This window comes from Impatiens glandulifera, chromosome 1 (genome assembly GCF_907164915.1).
Source record: "Impatiens glandulifera chromosome 1, dImpGla2.1, whole genome shotgun sequence".
Lineage (NCBI taxonomy): Eukaryota > Viridiplantae > Streptophyta > Magnoliopsida > Ericales > Balsaminaceae > Impatiens > Impatiens glandulifera.
The window spans coordinates 4,436,641-4,457,670 of NC_061862.1; the positions used below are offsets into that span (position 1 = coordinate 4,436,641).

At 35.3% G+C, this 21,030-nt stretch overlaps 1 non-coding gene across 1 annotated transcript; it reads right to left on the reverse strand.

Annotated features, from left to right (window-relative positions):
• Positions 1-17,571: 17,571 nt before the first annotated feature.
• LOC124923194 lies at positions 17,572-17,658 on the reverse strand. The gene has a single exon (XR_007098201.1). It is a non-coding gene; the product is annotated as a small nucleolar RNA snoR116 (small nucleolar RNA).
• Positions 17,659-21,030: the final 3,372 nt, after the last annotated feature.

Consider the following 21,030-nt stretch of genomic DNA (forward strand, 5'->3'; position numbering starts at 1 on the left):
GCTTAAGATGACTTGACACATCGTCTTCGGTTTCCTTAGCAATGTTTTGGACTACGTCCACAATGACTTCTGAGGTATTTAAACCTACGTCGGCCATTATCTCGTCGATGTCCTTGTTAGGAGATTTGGAGTTTTCAGAGTGAATACTAACCTCTGCTGCCTCCTTTGATGTTGACTCGGTGTCTTGGCTTCCCGAGGGTTCGGTTTGCCTTGGTGATGGAGAGTCGACATGGATGGGATGAACGGTGTTAATGGGAATAGGCTGAAAGACGTCTCCGGTTCTCTTTGGCGAATGATCTGAGGAAAGAGTTTTCTCGGAGTCAGCCGGCTTGTTGGAGCTCTTCTTTGCGGACGACTTTTTCCTTCCCTTTTTCTTCTGGGAGGCCCCGGTTTGAACCGCCTTCCCTTTGGAATTTTCTTGTTTCGAACCTTCTTCAGCCGGAGCGGATGAACTGGTTCCCTTTGAAGACTTCGTTCTGGATGACTTCGGCTTAGCCGCTATGGAGGTCTTCTTGCTCATTGGCTCTGAGTTAAGAATGTTAGCGGGTGGGAGCGGTTCACCTTCACCAAGTTCCACATTAAGGAACTTAAGAATTTTTACAATTTGCATCGCGAAAGCCTGAACCCGGCCATCCTTCTTTATTACCATCTCACAGAACTGTTCGAAAATAACGGCTCCCCAATCTATCTTGTCACCGCGACAATCGCCATCATCATTTTAACCTTAAGTTTGGTCAGGTTATCGAAGTTACCTCCTCTACCCTGAATTGAACGAGAGATTATATTCAGCAACCACTTGAACTCCGGTTTGAGTTTGTTCTTCCGGCTTGAGTGAGTCACCAAATCCTGATCGTCAGCCGATATCACCAACCGGACCGCGTTGGATTCTGCATCGGTCAGACTAGTCTTGAAGTCCAACTCGGCATTTGGCAAACCGAGTACTTCAGAGAATTGCTCCTCCGTGATATTAACCTCTTTGCCGCTGACGGTGGCGGAGACTTTCTTCTTCGTTAAAGTCGCCGTCGCCAGAAACTCCATGACTACCGTCGGGTGCACGACGAACGGACCAGACAAGAACGCTTCAATTCCCGAATCTCTTAGAGATTGAAGCACGGCCTTGTTTTCCTCCCCGGCGTGTTCGTCGATGTCGTTGAAATTGACCTGCAACATCCATTGAAATTGTGCTTTACCTAGAGCCATGTTGATCTTGTGAATGAAAAGGATGAAGAACAGCGATGAACGGAAGTTAGAGAGCCTTTGAAGAATAGAGAATTTTTAGAGAGAGAAAGCTTATGTAGAGAATGAACTGTTCTGAACTTATATAGGAGGCGGTTTCGAACGGTTGGAGGACGAACCGTCACTTGATTATATTTTGGCGCCAACTTTCCCTCCAAAAGCTACTGCAGTAACTTTCGGCGGTAAATGCGGAGAATACAATGGGCGGTAAATTTTGTGCGGTAAAATCGTGGGCGGTAAGTTTTTCAAACTTCTCATTTTTGCTTGAGATTTTGATTTACCGGAAGCTTTGTTAACCGGAAGTTTCGTTTAACGTGAAGTCTTATGTTTATTGAAGTTAAAACAGGAAAGAAAGATATGGAAAGAAAAACCGGAGACTTTAAAAATTAGAAACTTTTATAACTAAGTCCGAAAGAGTAGTGAAGCGGTTTTCGGTCGTATAACAAAATGACCAAAAACCGGAAGGAAAAACAAACAACTTAATCTAGATCGATCCAATCCCCCTCTACCATTCTGACAAGCCACTTGGTCACGATGTTGTCGGGTGTCCATTCCTCAATCCTCGATATCCATCTATCTAACATGGATATAGTCAGAGTGTTGGCTGGTCCGACAGGGATACCGGCCTGAGGTTACGGCGATGAGTCTCCAAAAATCGAGTGATTTGTGGAGCAAAAATGAGCGGTTATGAGCTGCTTCAAGTTGTTGAAGAGGTAGGAGGACCAGTTGATTGGCGATTTGCGGATGATGGCTATCATGATGTCGAAAGCCTCCCGATTATAGTTTTGGTTTGGCATTCGACCCATGATAGACCGCTGAACCAAATCATGAAAGACTTGGTAGTGAGGAGCTAGTTTTTCTTTCTTCCCGTGGTCGTCGACCGGTTCGATGGAAGAGGAGAAGATATAGCTGAAATCTTCCTTAGCCGGAAAGAATGGCGTTGGGAAGTCAGAGAATCCTTAGGTTGGAAGGTTGAAGAAAGCAGCAAAATGCTCTTCGGTAAGTCGAAGAAATCTTCCGTCAATGATGGTCCTTATACTACCATCATCAAGAATGTGCCCATTGTTGAAGAACTCGCACACCTCTTCTACAAGGATGGTGTTTGAGCCTTCAAGAAAGTTTTGAAGCCCCGATTCTATGATCGGTTGAAAGATGGTATCGTGAAACCGGCCATCTTTTATTTCTTCAAAGTTGACTACGATCGAGTTTCTTAGTTCAACAGTCATTTTGGAGAAGAGTGGGAGTGAAAATCGAAAGGAGTTCTTTGAGCTTTCAAGCTTAGAGAGAAGAGAAATGGAAGCGTGTTTGAAGATGAAGGATTGAGCCATTTTTATAGCTTGAGCGGTTGGATGCATTAAATGAGAATATTTTGAAAAATCAGACCGTTTATGTCTGGTCATAAATGTTTTGTCAATTTTCAAGAGGATAAGAGTGTGTCTAGTCAAATCGGATCAGGCATGCTTCTTGAAAACGAATATTTCTGTTTCCAAAAGTGATTTGATTTGGTTTGATACGGCGCATTTAATGTTGGTCATTTACTTTAGGATTTTTCATTTTTGACTAAAATGGAAAGAAATAATCTTCATTAATTTAAGGTACCAAACCGGTAGTACAACAAAATTACCGGTTTGGGAAAGGACAAAAGGACGATGGATGATTTAAACATTAGATGACCCAGCCGCTTGATTTCTCTTTGCCTTAGCTGCTTCCCATCGGTCGATCAGCTCTTGGACTCTCTCCTTAGAGAGCACATGCTTTGGATGGAGAGTGACGAAGGGTCCGGAGTGGATATCCAAGCTAGCACAAAAACCGCTTAGCTGAGGAGCGTAGCCGGTTTTGTTTGAAAGAAGAATCTTCTTCAGGTTGCTGAAGAAGATCCAGGACCAATTTACCGGTGTCTCAACTGTAACAGCGATCATCATCTCGAAAAGCCTTTGGGTGTAGTAATAGCCTTTCTCTCTGCTAGAACGGACTTTCCCTGAATCTCACAAAGAAGCTGGTACTTGTGAGAGAGTTGGCTTTTAGCACCCCAGTATCTAACCGGGATGTCCAAGTTGGAGAACCGATGACACATTTCTTCCATGGTCACCGGAGAGTAGTTATATCGGTTACCCCTTTAGTGGGCAAACCGCAGTATTCAGCGAAATCCGTCTCGCTGAATAGAAAGGACTGACCGTAAACTTGTGCAACGATTATGTCTCGATGCACCTCCTTTGCGGTCTGGAAGAATTCATCGACTACTAGATAGTCGAGAATGAATCTGTTTTCAAGAAATCCTCTTAGCCCTCTTTTTTCAACGGCTAAGAACATTTCTTTGACATCATGATCTTCGTATTGGTAGATCGAGTTGAAATCAGCCAATAAAATTTTCTTTGCTAGTGAGTTGGAGTTCATGTTCTTGAGATAGTTTAAGCTCAAGACAGTTTTTGTTAATAGTGAATTTTGTGAAGAATTGTGAGGATTTGAGGGTGGTTTATATAGCCAGAGGTTCGGCTAGATCAATAGGTTAAGCATGCTTAGTGATGTCATCAATTAGTTAATAGGCTTTAACTTGTTGAAGTGTATAATGTTTATTTCCAATGCAAAACTAATTATTACCAAGATAGTCATGATGACAAAAATCTATTGACAAGATGTGAGTCTCCCTCTCTTGATGATGGACACATGTCGTCATCTCGATTGCGGTAGACTGTATTTATTTATTACAGGCTTCATTTCTCAAGATATGCATTAAAACACGGTTGGCTATCCCAAGTTAACCGGAAAAGTTCAATCCATCAAAACCAGAGTGCATTTGTACTGAGCGATTTTCCATGACCGGTTTTAGTTGGATATTTTTGTTCCGATTGTGAAGAAATGTTGAGTCACATCAACATTTGTTCAACTTTGGATTAAGTATATCCACTTCTACCAAGTCATTTCAACCGTATAGTAAGTATACACGTGATTTGACATCATGAAGTGATCAGGCATAACCGGAGACTTCCTCCCGGTTAGCATTCTTGAATTTTCAATGGCCTATTTGAACATGGTTTGAGAAGCGAGAGCTTCTCCCTGAACACATATCCCGGTTTTCATTATTACGTATGTAAGAAATATGCATGCATGATCATGATATAAGTTGCTTAACATCAATAATTCCTAGAATATTTCTGAAATGAGAAAACTTAGCTTTCTGTAGCGGTTTTGTGAAGATGTCTGCTACTTGTTGCTCGGTCGAGACGTATTCCAACCGGATGTGTTTCTCCTAAACGTGCTCCCGTATGAAATGATGTCTTATATCAATGTGCTTTGTTCTTGAGTGCAACACCGGATTGTATGTGATTGCTATCGCGCTGGTGTTGTCACAGAATATTGGAGATTCCTTGGCTTCTACACCAAAGTCCCTTAGTTGTTGTTGGATCCAGAGGAGTTGTGCACAGCAGCTTCCGGCTGCTATACACTCTGCCTCTGCGGTTGATGTTGCAACTGAGGTCTGTTTCTTGCTGCTCCAGGTAACTAGCCGGTCACCTAGGAACTGGCAGGTTCCACTTGTACTCTTTCTATCGATCTTGCATCCTGCGTAATCAGCGTCTGAGTAGCTTATGAGGTTGAAACTTGAGTCTTTTGGATACCAAAGTCCCACTTCTTGAGTTCCCTTCAGATATTTTAATATTCTTTTGGCCGCAGTGTAATGTGATTGATTTGGATTGGCTTGGAATCTTCCGCATACTCCAACCGCAAACAAAATGTCAGGTCGGTTGGCTGTTAGGTAAAACAATGATCCAATCATTCCTCGATATGTTGTGATGTCAACGGCTTGACCATCCTCATCTTTGTCTAACTTTACGGAAGGACTCATAGGTGTAGCCGCCTCCGCGCATGTATCCATTCCAAACTTTTTCAATAATTCGGCTGTGTACTTTGGTTGGCTTATGAATGTTCCGGCTTCAATCTGCTTAACCTAAAGTCCTAAGAAGAAACTCAGTTCTCCCATCATACTCATTTGAAATTTTTTAGTCATCATTTTTGAGAATTTATCACATAATTTTGGGTCGGTTGATCCGAAGATAATATCGTCGACATAAATTTGAACAAGTAATATGTGTTCCTTTCTCTCAAATTTGAAAAGTGTTTTGTCAACTGAGCCTATTGTAAATTTGTGATCAAATAAGAATTGTGTTAATGTATCGTACCAGGCTCTTGGAGCCTGTTTCAAACCGTAAAGGGCTTTATTTATCCGGTAAACATGGTTTTCGTGTTCTGGATTTTTGAAACCTGTAGGTTGATTAACATATACCTCTTCATTTACTTTACCGTTTAGAAAAGCACTTTTAACATTCATTTGAAAAACTTTGAAATTTTTGAAAGCTGCATATGCTAAAAATATTCTAATGGCCTCAAGTCTAGCTACAGGGGCAAATGATTCTTCAAAATCAACACCTTCTTCCTGTTACAGCCTTGAGCCACTAACCGGGCTTTGTTCCTCGTAACTAAACCGTCTTCATTGAGTTTATTTCTGAATACCCATCGTGTTCCTATAACCGGTTTATTTTTCGGTTTAGGGACTAGATACCAGACTTTATTTCTCTCAAACTCGTTTAATTCCTCTTGCATTGCTAGGATCCAATCGGGATCTAACAATGCTTCATCCACCTTTTTCGGCTCAATTTGGGATATGAAAGCTGAGTTTTCATAGTGTTCCAAATTTTGTTGCCTAGTTCGGACGGGTGAGGATATGTTACCTATTACTAGTTCAAGAGGATGATTTTTGTTCCTTCTGAGGTTTATCCGAGACGTGTCTATCAAGCTTTCGGTTGGCTGGTCAAGGTTAGACTGATCGGTAGGTTGAACAGAGTCAGACCGACCGATTTCTTCAGTCGAAGCTGAAGAGTCAACTTTCTGCGGTACCGCAGCTTGAACAGGCTGAAGTTCAGCATCAACCGCTTGGTCATTGACAAATTGTCTAAAAACCGGAACATCGTCTTCATCATCAGAATAGATATTGAAATTTTCCATTCTATTGTGAAGGTCGAAGGGTAATGCAGTGTTTCGTTCAACCGATTCATCAAAAACAACGTGGGCTGTTTCTTCAACTGTTAAAGTCCTAGTATTATATATCCTATAGGCTTTACTTACAGCTGAATATCCCAACATTATTCCCTCATCGGATTTAGCATCAAAAGCGGTCAAGTAATTCTTGCCGTTGTTGTGAACAAAACATTTGCTACCAAAAATTCGAAAATACCGTATGTTTGGAATTCGATCATAGTATATTTCAAAAGGGGTTTTGGAAAAACGTTTAGTTACTAAAGATCGATTTTGTGTGTAGCATGCGGTATTGATAGCCTCAGCCCAAAACTTTTGAGTAATACCCGAATCAGCTATCATTGCCCTTGCGGCTTCCTTGAGAGTTCGGTTTCTTCTCTCCGCCAGGCCGTTTTGTTGAGGAGTTCTGGCACTAGACAACTCGTGTCTAATACCGGAATCATCAAGAAAAGTGGTTAAACTGCTATTTATAAACTCAGTTCCTCTATAACTTCTGATTTTGTTTACTCGAATAGATTTCTCATTTTATATTCTTAAAATCAATTTGATCAGGTTTGGAGTTGCTTGATTTTTAGAGGCTAGAAATGTTACCCAAGTTAATTCAGAATAGTCATCAATGACTACTGTGATCGATTTTTTTTAAAAAAAAGAATTTTTGATCAACCAGTTTGAAAATTCTGGGACACTCTTTAAAAATTTATTTTTAGAAAACGTGAGAGGAATTAATTTTAAAGTTTGAAGTTTTAAAATTAAGGCTTTATACACAACTCCATATCTTACCTTCCCGTCGAATCTGGGAGAGATTGGGAGTTTTTTAATGGTAAGTGTGTCATAAGCCTTTTTTAACTTTTTTTATTAAATACTCTCACGACTATAGAGTCGCCACCTAATTTTAAAAAATTAGGAATTTAAGAGATTTGAGTTCGGCGTTTGGTTACGTGTGGGAAAGGGTTTTTAGACACTATGTCCCACAACGCCTCTAGGGTCTCTACTAATTAGTTTTGGCCTTTTTTTAAAACATTTTTACGTCTTACATATTAGAACTTTTTCCATTTTAAGCATTAAAAGGTTTGCATAAATAAAATAATAATAAATAAATAAATAAATAAAAATAAAAAAATAAAAAAAATAATAATAAAAGTAATAATAATAATAATAAAAATAATAATAAATAAATAAATAAATAAATAAAATAAAATAAAATTGTACAAAAAAACAAATTGTTTTATTTTTATTTTTTTACTTAGTCTCTTCAAAATCAAATGTCTCTAAAGTTTTATAGAACTTTATTAATAACATATCTAAGTTTTTTTTTTTTATTATTATTATTTTTTTTATTACTATTATTTTTTTTACTTAATATTAGATCTAATTATTCAAATAATAATAATATAATAATAATTACAAATTTTGTTTAGGGTTCTTCAAATTCAAAAGCCCTTAAAGTTTATACAAAGAAAACAGTTTTTTTTTATTAAACTTTTTTTTAATTATATTATATTTATATGTTAAGTTTAAAATTTACATAAAACATACATAAAGTTAAAGACCTAATTAATAATTATACATACAATCATATTATATAATAAAAGACCAAAAACAATCTTATTAAAGATAAAACTAAAGGTAGAGTCAAGAAGCTTACAAAGATGGTTGCTTTCTTGACTCAAGTGTATCAACTCTTTTTCTTCAAAAGGGGCAGCCAAAGGGCACTTTAATATTAAAATTTCGTCTCTTGAAAATAATGTGAAAAGAGTGCAATGTGAAAAGAGACAGAAAGGTGAAGGTCAAGATCGAAAGTTGAAGTCCCTTTGCTAGGGTGTTAAGAGGGGTATTTATAGGCAAAGCTATGAAACCCTAGGGCCCAAAGGCCCATTTAACAAACTTGACCGTTGGAAAGAAAACTAATTTAAACATTTACAAATGTTTAAAATAATGGAGCAATCTCCACTTGACATGTCACTAAATAAAGTTTTCAATCCAATGGGATTTAATCTTTATTTAATAATGATGTAATACTTGGTTATTTTAATTTTATAATTAAAAAATAACCAAGTCTTCAATCTTTTCTTTTACACACGTTGAAACTTTCTCTCTTGCTACTTCCTCCTCTTTTTTAGTAACTTCTTTTATTTTCTTTTGACCGCACATGATAGAATCGTCATTTCAAGATTTGTGGTTGTCACCATCAAGAAGATGACTGTTGCCTTCACCTAACTCTTTTAACATTTGATTTCATGGGTCGAATCTTGGGCATGGGTCGGTCCATTAGTCGGGTGACCGGTAGGATCCGTCAATTGGATCCTTTCCTTGGCCTTACTTCGGGTTGATTTGCCTTTGATTTGGATCTTCCTATCTCTATTCACAAATCTGATCTGGATCTTGCATGTGGATCTTGGATTGACCCACTTCCCTTTATCCTACAAAAGAAATAAAATTAAAACAAACAATTAAAAAAAAGCAATTGTATTATTATTAATTATTCCTATTTCTAAGGAACAATTATAATTATAATAAAATACTAACTAACTTAATCAAATTGCAAAATCTAATCTAACTAATCTAACAAACTAATCTAATTAAAAGGAAAACAAAATATACCTAACGAAATTTTATAAAAAACGCTAATATATATTTTGTAAATAATTTTTTTAATTTTTATTTTTTATAAATACCCAAGGTAATTAATTAAATAAAACCTTGAATATTTTAAGTATAATAACTTCTCGTAACACAGACAAATTACTACCTTAATTTTATTTAGGAATCCAAAATCAATTATTTTCAAAAACTCAATTGTTCTAAAAATAATCGTCTTTAATATAAATCGTGCAATGAGTCCGTGAATGAATTCGAGAAAATTTTATAGACTCATATTTATGTAAATCATAAACTATAAAATTAGGTGTGAAAAATGAGTGTCTACAACTACCATAGTATAATGCATGCCTCCTAGACTAGTTACTTTAACCGGACCAAACAGATCCATATGCAAAAGTTCTAAACATCGTTCAGATTGATAATTTCCTTTACTCTTGAAAGATGACTTTATTTGTTTGCCCATTTGACATGCAGCACATACTTTATCTTTTGAAAACTTAACATTTGGAAAACCGTGAACTAGCTCTTTAGAACATATAAAGTTTATTGTTTTGAAATTCAAGTGGTTTAGCCGTTTATGCCAAAGCCAGTTTGGATCATTTCCGGCTATCATGCACACAGGTTTTTCAAAGTCAGTTTTCCAATTAACTTTGTAAATATTTCTCATTCGGTTACCGATTAAAATGATATCATTTTGCTGATTCTTAACTAAACATGCATTTTTATGAAATTCAACTTTATAGCCCACATCGAACATTTGACTTATACTTAATAGATTAAAATGCAATTCTTCTACCAGTAATACATTATTTATGGATAGGTTACCATGGACAATATTACCCTTGCCCACGGTTTTACTTTTCGAGTTGTCACCGAATGTTATGACTGCTCCGGTTTCATACTTGATGTCGATTAGTAGCTCATCGTTGTCGGTCATGTGTCTTGAACATCCGCTGTCCAGATACCATTCCAAGTTCTTTAGCCGGTTGTTTCTCCTAACCTGCAAAAGAAAATTATTTACACCTTTTTGGTACCCACATTCAGTTGGGTCCATGGTTGATTAGTCCCTTTGGGATCCAGACTTGAATAAGTCGGATCACTTTCGCGGTATCTGTTCTTATAATGTTTGGCTTAACTTCTTGACCATTGCTCAAGAATGCCTTATGTTGTGGTGATGAGTTTCTTTGAGACCGAGATCTGTTTGTTTTATTTTTTTTCTAGTTGGATTTCCTTCTCTCAGGATGAAGCCAGTTTTCTGATTCAGTCGGACTTACATACTTAAGTTCTTTTTCCGGTTTTAGATCATGTTCTTCCTTATTTTCGGTTGTTGAACTCTTGACAAATCTTATGAATGGAAGATTGTCTTTCGTGAGTTTCATCCTGTTAGGTTGTTTTGATTCGTTTTGTTTGTTTGGTTCGTAACCGATACCAAATCTACATTTAGGATGTCTTTTATAATTACACATTTGTTTTACGGCTTGACGAGATCTCTCCCACGCAGCCGTAACATATAGTGCTCGTTCATCGGTTTCAGTTACCGGTTGAACTATCTCCTCATTGTCTAAGGATAGTTCATCCGGTTCATACATTGCGGTTTCGCATGTCTTAACAGCGATATTACTTGACTCTACGGTTTTAGGTTCTACTGGAGTCGATATGTATGCAGATATGTTTTTGAACTCAGCGATCATTTCGTTGAGTGTAGAAATCAAATCTTCCTTAGAGAACTCATCAGAAGAGAAATCAAATACCTCTTCGTCGTTCGCCATGAAACAGGTTACCATTTCTTCATTATCTTCATTGTCGGAGTACGCCCACTCGCTTCCACCGTCGGATGCAATGAGTGCTTTCTGAATTTCCTTTCCTTCGTCGGCATGCTGATCGTCGTTTCTCCGGTAGTCGTTCCGTTGGTTGTCATTTCTCCGGTAGTTGTTCCCTTGGTAGTTATTACCCTGGTACCGGTTGCCTTGATAGTTGTTGCCTTGATAGTTGCATTGATAGTTTCCTTCTGGTTTTTTGTCGTTTCTCCTCGGTTTTCTGCATTCTGACCTGAAATGTCCAAAACCGTCACAGTTATGGCATCTTTTATTTGATTTATCTACATAATTATAATTAAAGTCGTTATTATATGGTGGTTGATTCTTCTTCATGAATCTCCCAAATTTCTAAGCTAGCATCGCCATCACATCTTCACTGATCTGATCAGCGTTTTTGACTAGAGCCGGAACGGTTGATACTTGGACCGTTGGTTCCACCGATGTAACCAAGGCTCTGGTTGCGGTTGACGTGGATGCTTCATCTTCGATCGGAGACTTAATCTCGAACTCGTAGGCTTTTAGATCCTCAAACACGTCATGCAATTTCATCTGCCCGAGGGTGCTTGATTCCCTCATCACCATGGTCTTGATATCCCATGTGCTCGGTAGTGACCTTAAGGCTTTGATGATTACTTCTCGGTTTTCGTACTTCTTTCCAAGTGTTTGAAGCTCATTGACCACGCTGGTGAACCGGTTACTGAATTCCTTCATATTTTCCCCCGATTTCATCCTAATGTTTTCATATTTCTATGTAGCCACCAAGATTTTGTTCTCCTTTGTTCTTTCGTTTCCTTCATGGATCTGAATGATCGTTTCCAAGGCCTCATTTGTATTATCGCAGTCTGATATCTTGTTCAAGGTGTTATCATCTATAGCCTTATAGATGTGCCTCATGCAATGGTTGTCCAGGTTACTCCGTCTTCGATCTTCATTTGTCTATTCGTCTAACTCCTTGTTGATCTTGATTGGCCCCTCTTTCAGGACTCGGCTCATCTCATCATCCAACGTGATCAGATGTAGATACATCTGTTTCTTCCAGCTGCTAAATTCTTCACTGTTTAGCATTGGCGGTTTGTCGTTGTGGGTCATGCTTCCCATCTTCTTCGGTTGCTTGAGTGCTGAGAACCTCGCTCTGATACCACTTGTTAGGATTGGGGACACCCTTAGAGGACTGGGGTGTTTCCGGTTTCAGGAAGGGTGGCCTCTTACAACACACACAACACTTTGGTGATAGTCCGGTTAGAGACTATAACCGTTCTCAGCACTTCGCAAACTGTCACAGACTTTTAAACCGGGTTCAAGGGTGGAAATGTCTGTTTCAGTCTGAAGCAACGTATGCGACTTAGATGATGTTTAGGAGGAGTCGGTTTTAGAAATATGAGTGGACCGGTTTTTGATATAAGGAGTAAGATTGTTTTGGTTTGTGGTTAGGTTAGGTGAGTAAGCAGTAAATAAAGGAAATAACACGAGACAAGATTTTTTATGGATGTTCGGAGCAAACTCTCCTACGTCACCCTTTCTTCTCAGGTTATGAGAAGGATCTCCACTAACTTTCAAAGTTACAACAATAACACAGCCGGTCGAGCCCAACTCGCTACTCGCCGGTTACACCAATTCAACCTTGATGTAATACACAAATACAACACAAACACACACAAACAAAGCTTCCGGTTAATGACACAACGATTTTGGATCGCGCGTAAGATTTCTTTATCTCTCTAAGATTTTCGTAACTTGTGTCGCCATTAATGAGGTCGCTTTGTCTTCCTTTTATAGAGAGGATGATCTCAACGGTCATATTCTTCTCTCACCGTGGGATTGGTTAATCCAGCGTCTCGCCGGTGCAGGGAGGTTGCTTGCACGTTTCACCTTCCTCAACACTTGGCAAGCATGCAGACACTCCTCAGGTAAAGATGACGTTGCCGGTTTGCAGATTCGGACACGTGTCAGGCATGCACCTTCCGGTTGTCGACATCGGATCAGTAAATCATCATTGCTTTCCTCGCATGCTTCTGATCGAATCTTATCTTTTTTTATCCCTTCGATACACGTCTATTTCGTCATATTACGTCATCTCTGCAGATTGTAGTTTCCGGTTGTTTCTTACACAGTATAGTCCGGCTGGAATGTAAACTTGTCTTTGCTAACCGGTCTCTTGAGAGAGTTAAAACTGGTTCCTCTTATCTTGACATGATCACTTGGAACTGGATTTCTTTGAAGTGTTCAACAGCCGGTTTATGAGGCTCCAGCCGGTTTGTGCAATTCGATCTGTTCTTGCACATAGAAGTTAATAGTTGTTTAGTTTTTCTAGCCGGTTCCAAAAATTAACTTTTACTTAATTTTTCTATCAATTTCTCTCTTTTTGATTATTTAGAATAAATATTCAAAAATTGTAATGTATGGCCGGTTTGAAAATTAACTTACTTAATTTTTTCTTATCAATAATTGAGAATAATCATAATTTAGATGGCAGTTTAGATTCAAACATCAAAACTCAAGCAACTTAAAAAAATGCTTGTGTTTACGCTCCACTAAGCTATTATGGTGTGGACTATATACACAAGTCTTCTGATGTATAATGTCATAAGATTGAAACAAATTTTGACATTTTACACTTGTAAATTCACTCACATTGTCTGTTCGAATTATTTTAACAGATTTATCAAACAAATTTTGACATTTAACACTTATGAATCACTCACATTGTCTATTCGAATTATTTTAACAGATTTATCAAATAGATGCATCATGCTTAGATTAAAACATACATGTCCACTAGCTCCCTTATCTATAATCCATAAACCATATTTCATAAAATCGTTTATTTAAAAAGCATATAAGATTGAATTAATACGCGCATATCCACCACAATGAGCAAAGTTAACCTAATTTCTTTTGAGTGCCTACACAATCTCTTGTTGAATCAGCACAATAAATTCAGTTCGTTTATCATTAACATTCTTTCCAGCATCAATAGAGGAATCAACCATGTTAACATTGTATATTTCTTTCACAGTCATATCCTTAGAGTTTTTGTACTAGTTTGGAAATCCCAAGAGTTTAAAACATCCATCAACATTTTGTCTTTATCCTTCTTTCCTTCAGCGTTCAGACACATTGTGAATTTTCTAAAACTATTATCAAATCCAATCATATTGACCACTATGTAATCGTTTTTCTGTTCAATAAGTAACATGGAATACGCTTTTTTTGTTGACGTCTAACAACGGATGCAATTCAGAATTTGTCTCCTAGCATGCATATACATCTCATTCAATCCCATCAGAAATTGAATCAATTTATTAGTGAACAATTTATCCAAAATTCCTTTTAATGCATCACATGTACAAATATACATCTGGCAACAGATCCAATTTTAGAATTTGTCTCCTAACATGTATATACATCTCATTCAATCTCATCAAACATTGAATCAATTTATTATTGGACATATCCAAAGTTCCCTTTGATGCGTCACATATACACATATACATCTCGCAACGGATTCAATTTCAGAATTTGTCTTCTAATATGTATATACATCTCATTCAATCATATCATAAATTGAATCAATTTTTCAGTGGACAATTTATTCAAAGTTCTCTTTGATGTGTCACATGTACATATACATATGTGGAAACTGATCCAATTTCATAATTTGTCGCCTGGAATTTAAATAAATCTTATTCAATTCCATCATATATTGATTCAATTTATCGGTGGACAATCTATCCAAAGTTCCCTTTGATGCATCATATTTACCAATATACATCTGGCAACAGATCAAATTACATCTCCTTCCATCCCATTATAAATTGAATCAATTTATTAGAGGACAATTTATCCAAAGTTCTCTTTGATGCGTCACATGTACTAATATAGGCCACTGAAGGCAATACAACTCATCCAAGAGTTTTAAACATCCAACGACATATTACCTTGAACAATATTATTGATCTTTTTCTTCGCATAGCCAACTCGATCCAAAGCTCTCTAACCGATGTGGTGTAGATGAATGACTCAAATTTATTTCGAAATTAAGTTAAGAATCCAAGATCTAACCATACAATTAACATGATTCCACTACTCAATTTCAAAAGTTCCTTCCTTTAGCTTCGCACAAGTATCCATGATATAGTTTAACTTCATCTTAGCACCAAGCGCGATCTTCAACACTCGACTCCAAATGAGTTGAAATATCCTTTCGCTAACTGGATCGACCTAGACTTGTATCAGGATGATCGAATTATAAAGAAGTAGAAATTTATCATTAAACTTAAAATGTACATCACTCATTTTTTCAAGTTTTTTCTTATTTTTCAAGAAATGTAGTGAAAATAATGATATAAAAACTTAACTTACTTTAGGAAGTGATGAAGCATGTTTATATACACTTACTAAATAAATTAGTTACAAAAACAATAATAAAAAACTAATTCTAAACAAGCTATTTATACATTACTAACAACATTAAGCTGACAATAAAACCTGTAGAAAATAATCACAGAGACATACTAGTGTACAGTAAAGTATATACTACAAGTCTGTCTTAATAATGTTCCATAGAAATTCCTAAAAGTAAGACAAAATGAGCAATGGAATATTAAATAAAGAGCACATCATCTGTGTATGGTAAATATACACCAACCAATAAAAGTGAAATCATTACACCTCAATTTGTTATAGAAAATTAATTTTGTAAGGCATTTCATCAAAGAAATAATGCTACTATTGAGAGTTGTTGAAACCCCATTTTGAATATGCAAATGTCAACTAAAATACCTTTGTTCCAAAGGTAAATTCAAGTTTGAACAGATTAACTGAAAGGACTAATTTAAAGTTTCATTCATATTTATTTGATTTAGATTAGTTAAATGCTTAGTTTTTGATTATATTTAATCAAATTGGAAAAACAGAAGAAATTTTCTCAAGTTCTCATAAGTATTCATCAACTAAATGCTCGCAACAGAAATCTGAATACAAACTACAATCACACAGTTATAGACTATTGAAAAGCCAATTGAAAGTCACATTAGACTAAACATTGAATTTGTATATAACTCACTATGCATCATAAATAGTTAATGACTATCAACATTAAGGTAAAGTGGTAGAGAAATAAAAGATAGATTCAACAACAAATACAATGAAACCCCTGAAATCTAGTAATACCTAGGAAAGAAGTAAATTATAAGTTATCAATTTGACATTGAATAAACCAAATCCAAAATCTTTCCACTAAATTCTTAGTTACACTATCTAGATGGTTGTTTAAGGCCATATATACTTTTCAACCGTTTACATCTGTATAAGGACCAAATAAAATTCTTTTTCCAAATACCCATGTAGAAAAACATTATTAATACCAGTTTTGGCAGAAAGTTTAACAACAAGGGAAATACTTTCATTATAATCAACACCCTCTTTTTGCCAAAAAAAAAAAAACTTTAGTCACTAACCTTACGTTATGATTGTTAATTGTTTCATTAACATTTAACTTCAGTTTATAGACCCACTCACTTATAGACCCACTCACTTAGATCCAATAGTTTTTTACCTTTTGATAATTCAATCAATACCCAAGTTTAGCTTTTTTTAGAGAATCTTACTTAATACCAGTTTTGACAGAAAGTTTAACAACAAGGGAAATACTTTCATTATAATCAACACCCTCTTTTTGCAAAAAAAATAACTTTAGTCACTAACCTTACGTTATGATTGTTAATTGTTTCATTAACATTTAACTTCAGTTTATAGACCCACTCACTTAGATCCAATAGTTTTTTACCTTTTGATAATTCAATCAATACCCAAGTTTAGTTTTTTTTAGAAAATCTTACTCTGATTAATAGTGTTTCATAGAAATTCCAAAAAGTTAAACAGAAATGAGCAATGGAGTATTAAATAAATAGCACATCATCCGTGAATGGTAAATATAACAACAACCAGCAAAAGTGAAATCATTACACTTCAATTTATTATAGAAAACAAATTCTATAAGGCACTTCATCAAAGAAATAATGCAACAACTGAGAGTTGTTGAAAACCCCATTTTGAATATGCAAATGTGAACTGAAATACCTTTGTTCCAAAGGTAATTCAAGTTTGAACAGTATTAACCGGAACCGGAATGACTGATTCAAAGTTTCATTCATACTTATTTGATTCAGATTAGTTAAATGCTTAGATAATGTTTGATTAAACTGGACAAACAGAAAAATCTTCTCAAGTTCTCATAAGTATTCATCAATTGAATGCTCACAACAGATATCTGAATATAAACAATTAGACAATTATAGACTCTATTGAGAAACCATTTGAAATACACATTAGACTAAACATTGAATTCGTATATAACTTTTGATGGGAATTATTATAACTGATGATGCATCATATATTCAATTGTTAATGATCATCACCATTAAGATGCTAGAAAAAAAAAAAAAAATACAATGGAAAACTAGCAATACCACGAGGGAATACCAAAATCATATAGGAACATCAGATATCTAAATACAATTTGGCGCTACCAAAAAAACATTGAAAGCAGAATCTTGATTCCTAAATCAATGTCGGTAACGTATATCACTGATTACACTATCGAGAAAGATGCATCAATGACTCTAATTACATTTCCTTTCAAGATCACATCAATTAGACCAGATGAATCAATCGTGGATTACTAGAATATAAGAAATTTATCAAAACAAAAATCAATATAAGAACTTCTGAATGCATTAGCGTACAACGCTGTAAACACTCTGAAAGATTAGTGCTTCAGAGACTCTAATTTGTTGCTTTACAAGAAGACGTCAAACAGATTGAAAACAATAATATGATGCAGAAGGCAGATTGAGAAAACCAAAATAAGAGATGTTGCAAAATTGAAAGGCTTAGAGATATTAGTTATGAATTAATCAAAGAACTCACATTGAGTCTTCATAGTTTGATGGTATAACTTTAGTCATCATAGCCTAGCCTCCCTGAAAAACTTGTAAAATGCAGAAGAAACGAATCTAAGAAAATCGAAATCCTTCTATCGTATGTGAAGAGATCTAACGCAAAGATGAGGATATCTTAGATGGAGAGAAAGAGAGAAGAAATCGAACATGATTGATCTGTCGTTGGGCATCCTATTGTACGTGAATTTAAGCATAACTGTTCGCGACGGAGAAGATACGGGAAGAAAAACCCTAGGTATTATATTGCTTCACAGAATTTAAATTACATAAACGTCCAATGAAAAGATCATTTGTCTTGGGCCTCCCTTTCATTTAAATAAATAAAGCTAGTTTTTTTTTATATAAATTCTCCCATTTACTAATTTTCTAATCAAAATAGCACTCATTAATCAACTAAAATATATATATTTTTTTATTAAATTTAAATTTTAAGTAAAAATACATTTTAATGATTAAACTAATTAAAACCCAAATTTGGATAGATCAAAGTTTTTCAAACACAAACCTAAAAAAATCATTAATGCAAGCGAGCATTAGGTCCCTACATGGACGCAAGTAGGCCCCTACATGGACGCAAGTTGACGGACAAGCCTATGCAAGATGAATCCCGAACATAGACGCGCGTTTTGAACAATTTGTCCTCCTTTGCGTATACGACGATAAGCCCCCTCTCATTTTCTTTGATTTGGGGGAGTTAATAATTTTGGTCATTTCTTGACCAAATCAATCCCAAAAATGTCGCATGATCGGAGGCTTGAGGGTCATAACTATGACAGAAAATTTTTATTTTGAATTAAGGCTTCAACTCAAAACGCTTTCAAATGAAATCGAGTCCATGACCTTGGTACTATTTCACCTACTATGTATAGCCCATTTATATTATAAATAATATTGGTTTGGGCCTCCCCTATAATTTAAACAATTAGAGCTAGTTCAATATGTTTATTTATAATTTTTTATTTATAAATTCTCCCTTTTACTACTTTCTAATCATAATAGCACTAGTTATACAATTAAAATATTAAAATATATTTAATTATTTTTATTAAATTTAAATTTCAAGTAAAAAAATATTTTAATGATTAAACTAATTAAAAACTCAAATATTTATAGATCAAAGTTTTTCTAAACAAAAGTATAAAAAAATTAATATCAAACAAACTCTATAAATTATTAAATTGTGAGCTAATTTGTATTATTTAAATAAAATATAATAATTGTAGACACTCAATTTTACTCCCTAATTTATTTAAAATTATCAAAGCTAATAAATAATTTTGTTAAAATTCATATACTAATTCATTGCAAATAATTATTTTTGAAAAGATTTGTATCGATCGAATTCCAAAAATAATTAATTTCGGACTATATTTTAAATAAAACTCAAAGTATAAAAAACAATAAGTTGATAAATATGATGATTTTTATATTATTAAAGTTAATTTATTTGTTTTGTAGGTATTTAGAAAAAAACTCGATCGGAGTTAATCGGAAAATCATCGGCGGCGAGCAACTAACAGAATCCTCCAACATTTTCGAGGCGGGTTGGTTAGAGGTATAGGGTGTAGTCAACGATGCAGTTGAGGGTACAACAAGGGTTTGAGGGACTGGAACTCATGCATGGAACTCAAACTCAATCCCAAGATGCGGTCAAGGTTCGAACCTAGATGCAATCGACGAAGGTAGGACTTGAGCCCAAGTGTAGATCCTGGACCCATGTGAACATAGGCAAGCATTCAACCCTTACATGGAGAAAGTAGGCGGCCCAGGCCTATGAAAGACGTGTCCCGAATGCACACGCGCGTTTTGAATAACTTATCCTCCTTTGAGTAGACTATGAGAAACCCCCTCTCATTTTTTTTGATTTTGGGGAGTGAATATCTTGGTCATTTCTTGACCAAATCGAACCTAAAAAAAACGCATGACCGGAAGACTTAGGATCACAATTATGACAGACAATTTGATAAAAGAGAGCCACACATTTTATAACTTTCCTCGACACTCATTGTATGCCTAAAGAAGTTTAAAAAAAATAAAGGATAGTCGCATCGTTTTGTAAGTGACCTACGAACAACCAAACGTAGGCAACACGCGAAGGGCACGTCCTTTCACCTTTCATCTTCAATTGCTCCATTCTCTTCCTGATGTTGCCTAGAAACTAATAACATAATTCCCTTTTGGAAAATTTCGATTTATGATTTATTAGAACAAATCGTCCAAAACAAAGTAACAAGCAACTCCTAAGAGATGGGGATCAAGAGGTCTTAGGGATTATAGCCTCCTAGTGACCAAGACCTCTCAATCCGATGCTGCAACGAAAGATGAAAAAATGGTTATATTTGTCGTCGAGGCCCAAGCCCACGATATAGCCCCTATATAAACGACTTCCCATGTGTGAATCGAGGGGAAAGAGAAGATTAAGGGAAATGTGTTTTTTTTTCACAATCGACCATTTTTAGGTACACTTTAATCACTCATATACATTCTATTCTCCACATTTATCAATCTTATTCATATTCTCATTCTCTTATTATTTTTTAGCCATCAATTAGTCATTTCAATATTTGAACATATTTCATACCTACACAATTAGTATGTTAGGATCAAATTCCTAAAAAGTTTTACTTTTTAAACTGAAACACATTAGTAGAACAATTTTTATAACCAATTAAATACTATTAATAACAACAAAATTATCCAACTCCTAACAATAATATTCTTGAGATTCCATTTTTCTATTTTTTTCACCTTGAACAAGATATTTCTTTCCAATTTATGGAAGGAGATAATAAAGATAAATAGAGTAGATATGTTGATATTTTGAACATCCATAGTGACTAAAGTTCAAAAATCATCTCAACTCTCATTACCTTTTTAAATCACATGTAAATCTGTAATTAGACGATGTTTATGTCATTCAATCAAATGAGTTTTGATCGAATTTTTAAGAGAGGGAATTTGGAGGAGAGAAGTAGTGATGTGGCATCACCTCATTGACGGAAAAAAGTAAAAAAAACATGTGGAGAGAGAAGAGAAAGATTTTTACAACCAATCAAATTGTGACACATCTTTTCTATTCTCTCTTTCAAATTCTCTATAACCTTTCTCTAAAAATAATTATGATCTTTACTCTAGCAATTTAATAACAAATTTTATTGAAGCATGAAATCTCTACAATGCAACTAATTATTTCCTCTATAAAAAATGTAATTTAATAGTATAAACATTATAAAAAATAAATAAAAACAACTTACATTGATATATAGAACACACCTTTCTTTTTCAAGTCTGTTAATATTATTCGTTAAAAAGGATAACGATTTAGTGTTCGATTAAGGGAGATTTCGGCCAAATTGTCTACAATTTAGGATTTGACCAACAAAAGC